We start from the raw sequence: 9845 nt of genomic DNA on the forward strand, positions 1-9845 counted from the left end.
GGTGTGGGGAGACTGAGGCACAGAGGAGTAAGGACTTCCTTGGTGAGTGGTGTTCAAACCCTGGCCATCGGGCCTCGACACAGACATTCTAACCACCGAGCTCAGTAATGGTCATGACTCTATCCAGTGAACATTTACTAAGCACTTGCCCTGTGCAAAGCTCTGAGGAGTGCTGGGGATGAGGGGCCATCAGGCCTCGACACAGACATTCTAACCACCGAGCTCAGTAATGGTCATGACTCCATCCAGTGAACATTTACTAAGCACTTGCCCTGTGCAAAGCTCTGAGGAGTGCTGGGGATGAGGGAGGAGGCAGATGTGGTTCCCTCCTTGCTGGAGGTTTCAGGAGGACACGTGAAGGCATGTGGGGAGCTGTGGGCACTGCAGAGGATGGGGTGGGAGGTTTCCCTGTGGATGGGACGAGAGCCCCCAGCAGTGAGGACCCCAGGGGAAGGCTCTGAGGTATAGGGGACATCTGGAGCTGGGGGTGGGCATCTGTTGCTGGCTGCTGACCCCAGGCCCAGCTTCTAACCTAGACTGTGCTGGCCTGGTGGGTCCTCCTGGCTGATCAAGCTCCTTCAGGAGCAGCTACTGCCGAACTCCATGCAAATTCCTGGCCTCATCCTGCTGCTCCAGGCCCTGGAAGCTGCCTGCATGCTGACTCTGGGGGTTTTCTCAGAGACCTTGGAGCTGGTGGCTCAGCCCAGGCTGCACATCTGGCCCTGAGCTAAGTGCTTGAAAAACTCTCACTTTATCCTCACCGTGGGCCAACGATGTCCCTAATTCTCAGAGTTGGAAATCAAGGCTCAGGTGGATCAGATCACTGGCTAGTTAGGGGAGGCACTGGGTCTCTTTTCCACTGATGCTTGTGCTCCTGCAACCTCTCCCTGGGGCCCGACCTGAGGACTGAGGTTGCCCCAGCTGCCTTGTGCTATCCCTGCTCTGGTTGCCTGAGAGCCTTGCTCTTCCTCCTGCTTCAGAGCCCATCTGTCCAGGACTGGCCCCAGACCCTAGCCCTGTCTGAGAGGCACCTCTTCCCAGGGCCTGGCATCTTTCCAGGAGTGCCAGGACTGATTGGCACAAAGATGTGGAAGAGGCAGGATAGCATTGACAGTAATAACAATTCTGGCTGATGGCATGACTCTTGGTGTGTCAGCCTGCGAGACATGCTTACGTGTCCCCTCACAGAGTCCCCACAGCAAGCCAAGAAAGCAGTATCATGTTCCCATTTTAACGGTGGTGAAGGTGGGGCATGGCTGCCTAGGGTCTTGAACTTATCCTGGTGGAGTCAGGGTGGAACCAGCATGACGAGGCGCTTCCAGCTGGGCAAGAGGAAGACTTCTCTGCAGTAGTGGAAATTGGGTTATGGCCACACAGGCTCCTGGGTCTCCCCTAGGCCCAGGCCACCTACCTCAGTGGACAGCCATGAGGCCCCAAATCCACCCCCAAAATCTCATCCATGAGCAGGTCCTGTTGGGCCTCCCTCCAGATTGTAACCCAAATCTGTCCACGCCTCCCTCACCTGCACTGTGGCCAGCTCAGTCTCAGCCACCATTGGCTCTCACTGGACCAGTGAGAGACTGTGGCTGTCTCCTCTCTGGTTTTCTGGTTCCATTCTGCCCTCTGTAGCTGGGCTCTACCCTGACCTCCTTGGAGGCAAATCCCATCAGATCTTCCAAGTGGCTTCTCACTGTGAACAGAAGACTCCATTGCATGGCTTGGCCTCTCCGGCCCCTTCTAATTTCCCTGCTCCCTGTGTCTTCGGTCACCCTGCTTTCTCCCTGGTCCTTCAAAGTGTCAAACTCGTTGCTGCCCAGGGCCTTTGTACCTGCAGTTCCCTCCGCTTGCACTGCCTGGGGCCCAGGCTGAGCGGTGGCTCGTTCTGGTTGTTCAGGGATCAGGTCAGACGCCATCTCCTCAGAGTAGCCCTCCCTGCTTTCTGAGTTGCTGCTGAGGGAGTCTTCCACACCCACTGTCCTTCATCCTGCCTTCTGTTCTAGTTGCCTTTGTGACACTTATCATGATCTGACATTTTATCTATTGACTTGTTTACTTGGTTATCATCTCCTCTTTCGGTAGAATGTAAGCTCAGTGAGAGCAGGAAGCAAGTCTGTCGTGGTCACCATTGAGTCCTCAGTGCCTGACGGTGGCTGGCCCAGAGTAGGTAGGTACCCAGTAACTATATGTTGAACTATGAATGAATGAATGAGTAAAAGTGAGTTCCCTGTCCCTATAGTTATCCTAGAAAACACTGGTCAATAGGTGCTGGACAGGGCCCTGGGTGCTAAGTGGTCCCTCCCCCAACTCCAGTGCAGGAGCTCTGGGGGCCTCTTGGAGGGCCATGGTGGCAGGTCAAATTTCCAGTGTCCCAAGCTCTGAGGTTTCATGGTTCTAGGTTCTCCCCAGGCTTGGGCAGAATCCTTGATGGAAACAGGGCTGACTCCGTGGACTTGGCATTGGGTAGGCTGAGTTTGTGGACATTCCCAAGGGTGGAGAGGCAGGGCAACAAAGGGAGAGACCTGGTGGCAGCTGCTCTGCTTTTGACAATTGAGAGATGCCACCTGCCATAGCAGAATAAAGGTCCAAGTGCTCATCCTGGCATCCAAGGCCCACCTGGAAACAGTTGGGCCCCCTTAGCTGGCCTCCGTGCGTCTGCTTCACTGACAGGGACAGGGCTTATTCCCAGCTATCTTCCCAGTGCCAGCTTGACCTGCAGGAAGTGGGTTCCTTCAAACAACAGAAGTTTATTGAGCACCTACTATATGCCAAGTACTGTTCTCTCTAGGTGCTGGGGACAGAGCAGTGAGCCGATGAATTCCCTGACCTTGTGGGATTTGCTTCTATTCTAGTGAGGAAGATAGATGAATGAACAAATAAATATGCAGTAAAACATGAGACAGCGATAGTCTAAGAAAAAAGATAAGAGCGAGTGTGATAGGTATTATTTTGGAGCGAGTAGTCTGGGTGACATTTGAACGGAGACCTGAGTGAGAGAGTTAGCTATGAAAAGAGCTGAGAGAACATTCCTGGCAGAGGGAACAGCAAGAATAAGGCCCTGAGGTGGGAACAGCCATGATGCATCGGAGAATGGTGAGGAGGAGGCTGGAGTGCAGTGAGTGATGGGAGAGGCAGCCAGGCTCGGTCAGACAGAGCCTTGCGGGCCGTGGAAGGACTTTGCGTTTTGTGCTGAGCTGGGTAGGAGCAGTGGTGTGCTGGAGTCGCTCGCACTGGCTTGTGAAAGCTGAGTGTGCACATTTCTTTCCCGCTCCACATTCAGTGAGGTCACATTGGTAGCTTGAAATTGGCCAAGGTGGGAGTATTTACACATCATGGAAATCAGCAAATGCTACAAATGAGCTCCACCTAACCACCGGTTTTAAACATTTATACTACTGGGAAGTTTTGAGTTGGGGAGTCCCATAATCCGACTTAAACGCACAGCAGAGGGGTGGGCCCCAAGGGTCTCAGTACCTGGATAGGAGGAGGTGAGAGGCTCACCCCATGTCTGGACATGGTCTCTGGTTGGCTGCCAGATGGGCTGTGGTGCAGCTGACCCAGGGCAGCGATGGCTGCCACCACGCCCTGCAAGCTGCTGGGCACATATGCCCTACCCCAGCTGTCTCTGTGCTTGTGCCCAGGCCTGTGCCAAGGATGGGGGTGGGCAGGCAGGGCCAGGGTGCTAGGGGATAGAGTATCAGGGGGCCAAGAACCTGTCCCAGGGAGGTGGAGAGGTGGCAGGAGACGTCACTACATATGAGTGGAAGCATCCAGCCTCTGGCACTTACTCCGTTGTTCCAGACTTTACTTAAAAAACACAGATTCAAAGATAAAATGATTATGGATTTCAAGACAGCAATTGCAGAGCATTAAATCCCAAGCATGGGGTCACTGGAACGTGGGGTCCTGTGAGACAGTACGGGCTTTGGCTGGTGGTTGCCTAGTTCATGCCACAGAGAAAACCTAAGAAAAGGCCAAGGAAGTAGAAGTGCCAAGAGACAGTGAACAAGCCCTGATGACATCATGGGAGACTCTGGATCCAGCTAAGCCCAAGCTAAAACACCCATGGACTTCCCAGTTCCTGAGCCAATACATAAGTCCCCTCTTTGCTTAGACCAGCTTTAGTTGAGTTTCTGAGGCCTGCGCAATATGGGACCCACAGAGGAGAGGATTCAGGCCTGGGAATCTAGACACCCAGATTCCTTTGTTGACTTGAAGAATCTTGGAGCTGTCCATCAAATCGGAATGTCTGAAGGTTGCTTAGAGGTCCAGCTGTCCCCTCCCCACATGGAGCTGTTCAGTTCCCAGGCCATGTTCTTTATCTGTCTTAGGCCTTGTTTTCTGTCTCCAAACAAAGGGAAGCTTTATTCCTCAGTCTTCCCAGTTCTCCCCAGGCTAGTTGATGTGGGTGTCAGGGGAGATGCTGGAGTTCCACAGTGGGGAGCGTGTGCATGTGTGCGCAGCGGCCTGGAGGGTGCCTGCGAACTGGGTGATGAGAGTGGGAAGGTTGCATGGGAGTGTTCTAGAAACATCAGGAAATGACTGGGTTGGGGGAGGAGTTAGAGACCCAGGAGCGTGAGGGTGGGGGAGGGCCTGATTGGGGAGGATAGGTAGAGCAATCTCTCATTGACTGTTTCCCTGTTAAGCCACTCCCTGGGGTGGACATATAGCCCACAGAGACCCAGGAGCGTGAGGGTGGGGGAGGGCCTGATTGGGGAGGATAGGTGGAGCAATCTCTCATTGACTGTTTCCCTGTTAAGCCACTCCCTGGGGTGGACATATAGCCCACTCATTCTTTCATCTACCCATCCGTCCATTCATTCATTCGTTCATTCAATCACCGAGCATATACCCCGAATGAAATTGTTGAACATGCACTGAGTAAATGTTGATTTTCAGGCATAGCCCTACACCCTGAAGATACCCTGGCACCTTCCTGGGGACTAACCTTTTTGAAAATATGAGTGCCAATCTATGGAAAAACCAAAAAAACTCAATAAGTGTACAGAGCACTTCCTTCTCTCTCCTCCCCGAATTGCAGAGTAAAAAGATCGTGATTGGGTCCCTGTGGAAAAGGTATATCTTACTTCTTAAGTCATCAATTTCGTTCAACAGGAGAGAGAGTGAAAAATTATTAATCTGGGCAGAGCTGATCGGTGCCCAACCTTGGTTGGGGGTGGCCCCAGGAAGCCCCCTCTGTTGCTTGGCCTTGTGCTTAGTGTACAGAGCACTTCCTTCTCTCTCCTCCCCAAATTGCAGAGTAAAAAGATCGTGATTGGGTCCCTGTGGAAAAGGTACATCTTACTTCTTAAGTCATCAATTTCGTTCAACAGGAGAGAGAGTGAAAAATTATTAATCTGGGCAGAGCTGATTGGTGCCCAACCTTGGTTGGGGGTGGCCCCAGGAAGCCCCCTCTGTTGCTTGGCCTTGTGCTTGACAGTCTGCAATCACTCATCTGACATTTAACAACTTGGAGCGAGGAGTATGGCACAAGGAAGCCTCACGCAGTCTGGGGCACCCTCACACTCTCGTCATTGCTGAGGGTCCCTTGGATGGGTGTGTCCATGGGGCTCCATCCACTGGGAAGGACAGACCGTGGATTGGTCTGGATCCTCAACCATCCCGGCACAACCAGGAAAATTGGTACGGGCAGCTGACCTAGAATGTGTTTATACTGGTTTATGCCTCTGTCACCCCGCAGGCACCCTCCCCTTCACTGATCTGGGGAGAAGAAGGAAGTTCCTGTAATGCCAATAATTGCCACTAATTCTTGAGTGTTTGTGTGCCAGACCCTGGGTGAAGTTCCTTCATAGGTCATAACTGAATCGTCTACACACCTTCCGAGGAGACTGAGTCTCTGAAATGTCAGGCTGCTTGCTTAAGCCCTATGGTGGCAAAGCTGGAATTTGGATCCAGGCCTGTCTGATGCCCCATACAGAACTCTCATCCACTGTCCTTAGAATATAACCTAAACACTGCACTGTCCAGTAGGGCCAACTGAACCCATCCCTGCCTGCCTTTTTGGCCCTGTCTGCCACTCTCCCCTTGCCCTCTGTCTCAGCCAGTTCTGTGAACATGCCGAATTAGTTACTGTGTGTTTTTTGCTCTTTCTATTCCTTCTGCCTGGAATGTTCTTCCGTCACCATCCAGCTGGTGTGGGAGAGATTTCTAGTGCTCATTCATATGTGCTTCATCTTTCCGTCCCAGGCACCCAGAAATACTGCCCTTCCCAGCCCCCTTACAGTTAGTAGGGGACATGAGATTAATTCTGCCAACGGTCAGGAGAATCACCTCCAGGCCAGGACGAGGAGGAACACTTGCAGGACTCCCTGGTTCTCATTCCCTTCCGTGGTGGTGATTCTGGAAGCCTCTTGTTGACATAGAAGCAGCCTGAATCACCGAGTCACTGCATGGATGACAGCAGAGTAGGAGACTTAGACTTTGCATGGTCAATGAAATAAATCTTTGTTGTGTTAAATCTCTGAGATTTAGGGCCGGCCCGGTGGCGCACTGGATAGTGCGCCGCTTGGGAAGCGCGGCGGCGCTCCCGTCCGAGGGTTCGGATCCCATATACAGACCGGCTCCCGCTCACTGGCTGAGCGAGGCGCGGGAGCAACACCGAGGCTTGCGATCCCGTTGCCGGTCCCCGGTCCGGTACGGGGGCAACACTGAGGGTTGCGATCCGTTGCCGGACAAGGAAAAAAGACAAAAAGACAAAATAAATAAATAAATCTCTGAGATTTAGAGATTAATTTGTTACCACAGCATAGTCTCTCCTGTATTAAAAATAAATAAAAAAAATAAAAAAAAAATTAAATAAATCTCTGAGATTTAGAGATTAATTTGTTACCACAGCATAGTCTCTCCTGTATTAATATAGCTGACCTGTTCAGGTTTCAGCTCAAATATCATTTTCTCTTATCACCAACTCTAAAGTGGTGCCATCTCCTCCAACCAGTCCTCTTTAGCCCTGTTTTTATTTTCCCATAACATTTATCTAATTGTTTATCAGTTTACTTGATTATTGTCTGCCTCTCCCACTAGAATGTGAGCTCCATGAGAGCAGGGCCCTTTGTCTATCTGCTTCACGGCTGTATCCTTGCTGGCTGGCATAGTGCTTGGCATACATGGGTACTCAATAAATATTTGAATGAATGAATGCATTTATTGAACGAGTGATTGAACTAGGCAGATGACCATGCTCTGGGTAGACGTGGAATTTGGTATTGCTCCCTGTGTTTTTCTTACTCTGATAGGACACAAAGCTCAGATCATCAGAAAGCTGGAAGCAATGGTTGCTTTTCTGACTTTCAGAGTTTTAAAGCTGGTTTAGGACTTTTCCTTCTCTCCTGTCACTCTATCTTTACAAATGAGGGAATGTGGGCCTATTAAGGAAGTGACTCATCCCAGGTCCCAAGGTAAGTCCGTGGTTGAGACAACTTGACCCTGGGTCTCTGGATTGCTGGTCCAGAGCTCTTTCTACTGAGCTTTGCCTCTTCCTCTTTTGTTTCAGCCCATGTTGCTGAAAATATTTCCCAAGCACATTTGCCTCTTACTCACCCCCTCGCCAGGTAATCTAGCAACTCTGAGAAAAGCATTCTGTGATGATTGATTGGGTAGGACTGGGTGAAGCTGGGCCAGGGGCTCAAGAGTTAGCAAGGCTCCCTCCAGAATGCCCCTCAATGGCATTCTGAAGATGAGCTCGATGTTTTGTCTTGCACTTCTTTTAACAAAAACAGTGTGGGAGGGTGAATTCTGGTTTTCCAAGTCTGTTGGGCTGAGTATTCTGTTTCTCAGGGCCTGCCCCAGACAGGTTGGATAGAGCTGCTCCCTCCTCTCTGCACCATGCTTGCTCTACACCGATTATAACACCCGTCACGAAACATTTTTCTCTGAAAAATGTCATGTTCATTTTTCTTCTAAATGTAAAAGCAATACATGCTTATTGTAGAAAATTTGGAAAATACAGAAATATATAAATGATAAAGGTATCTGTAATCCTGTCACCTAGTAATAACCATTTCAACATTTTCGAGCTTCTATTCAGCCTTTTTTAACTGAACATGTGAACAGGTAACATTACATATATGCGAGATGTCACCAGGCCCTGCCAGCAGAGGGTATAAAGGTGGCCATGTCAACCTTACCATGACCCTCTACACCTCTGTCCTACAGGCCGGCATCCTGGCCTCCCCTCAAAGCCTTTTCAGTTATATCTGGGAGTCCCTGGAGGAGGCACATATGAGCTCCCAGCCAAGTTCTTCCACTTTTGCCTCCTTCCGGATGTCCCTGCCCCAAGCCCTCTGAGCATGGCCAGGTCGCTGTCTCTTACAGCTGTAGTGAGAAGCTGGTCCACAGTAGGAGAACGGGAAGCTCAGGTGCAGAGAAGAAAGTCACAGGAGACTAAGAGCGCGCATCTAGGAGAAGACTCATGTCTAGATGCAGTTGTGCCTGAAGCCAGCTGCACCCCGGCCCACTCACGGTTTAGTGCCATGAGCCAAGAAATCTTGCTCTTTGTTCGGGCTGACGCTAGTCATGCTGCGGTCCCCTACCACAAACACAGGAATAGGGCAGTCCCTGCCCTGGGTGTGCTGGGATACACACACCACTGTCCTGAGGATCACTCCATCCCTTGTGCCTGGAACTTGAGCATGAAGCACTGAGTGGTGGGAGTGTGCTCCCAACCTGCTGCTCAGGCATGACCAGACCCCAGAACCCAGTTTACACTCAGCTGGGACTTGTCAATATGACCATTCAAACAACATCTGGATTGTTTGCCACTTCGCATTGTAATGTTGTAAATTCTTCCCCACTAGACTGTGAGCTCCAACAGGTAGAGACTGGCCACTTCTTAGTTGTGTGACCTTGGGCAAGTTTTCTCATTTCTAAAATGAGGATGTTAACAGTATCTACCTCAGAGGGTAGCTGGGAAAATTAAATGAGCTAGTCCATAGAGAGGGGTTTGCTGTTCTGGTAATTGCTGTTATTGTTGGTGGTTGTCAGCTTAGTGCTTTGCACAGGCCAGGCACTGAGTGGGTGCTTTGTAATTGTCCAGTGAATGGAGAGACAGATGCACTCCTGGTGTGCATGCCCTGTGCCAGAGGGACACACACCGTCACACACACATCCACACACTCTCTCTCTCTCTTGCTGTAACACATACACACAAATACACACATAGAAACACCCAGATCTCAGCGCCTGTGCAGTGGCCCCCTGGGAGCCCAGGACATCCCCAGCACCTGGCTTCTCTGGAGGGAATCCTGCAGCTCAAGGCTCTGGGCAGTCATCCCAGCAGCTCCATGTTGCTGGAGTGCAGCTTGGGAGTCTGGCTCAGCCCTACACCACATATCAAGGGCAGCAGGACCTGCGGTGTCCTAGGAGCTGCGGGAAGTGTGTTTGTGGGGGGAACTGGGAGGTGGGGAGGACCAGGGTTTTGCTGGAGCTCTTGCTTCTGGAGCTGCTGTTCTCTGGAAGCTCTGCCTCATCATTCCCTGGGGCCCCCAGTCTCTTTCAATCCCCCTACCTCCCCAAGCAGCCCCAAAGTCCTAGGGGCTTTTATGGGGTCCAGCTTGGTCTTTTTACTGGAGGGAGAGGGGCTTGTCTGTGGACTTGGACTGGGCTCTTGGTTTCCCTGCCCACCTGACCCCATCCCCCTTCAGAGGAATCCATGGCCAAGACACCCCATCCAGCCCCTCCTGGACCTTGCCTTTCTGTGTGCTATGCATGGGAGCATTAGTCTTTCTTTTTTTTTTTTTTTTTTTCTTTTTTCGTGTCCGGCAACGGATCGCAACCCTCAGTATTGCGCCCGTACCGGACCAGGACCGGCGTCGGGATCGCAACCCTCA

At 51.3% G+C, this 9845-nt stretch overlaps 1 protein-coding gene across 1 annotated transcript in view; it reads left to right on the plus strand.

Annotated features, from left to right (window-relative positions):
- PPP2R4 (protein phosphatase 2A activator, regulatory subunit 4) overlaps positions 1 to 2115 on the plus strand; it is a 38206-nt gene extending 36091 nt beyond the window's left edge. The window contains exon 11 of the transcript XR_551011.1: positions 2080 to 2115. The gene's annotated coding sequence lies outside the window, so the exon portion shown is untranslated. The remainder of the gene's footprint in view (positions 1 to 2079) is intronic.
- Positions 2116 to 9845: the final 7730 nt, after the last annotated feature.

This window comes from Galeopterus variegatus, unplaced genomic scaffold (assembly GCF_000696425.1).
Source record: "Galeopterus variegatus unplaced genomic scaffold, G_variegatus-3.0.2 Scaffold80, whole genome shotgun sequence".
NCBI lineage: Eukaryota > Metazoa > Chordata > Mammalia > Dermoptera > Cynocephalidae > Galeopterus > Galeopterus variegatus.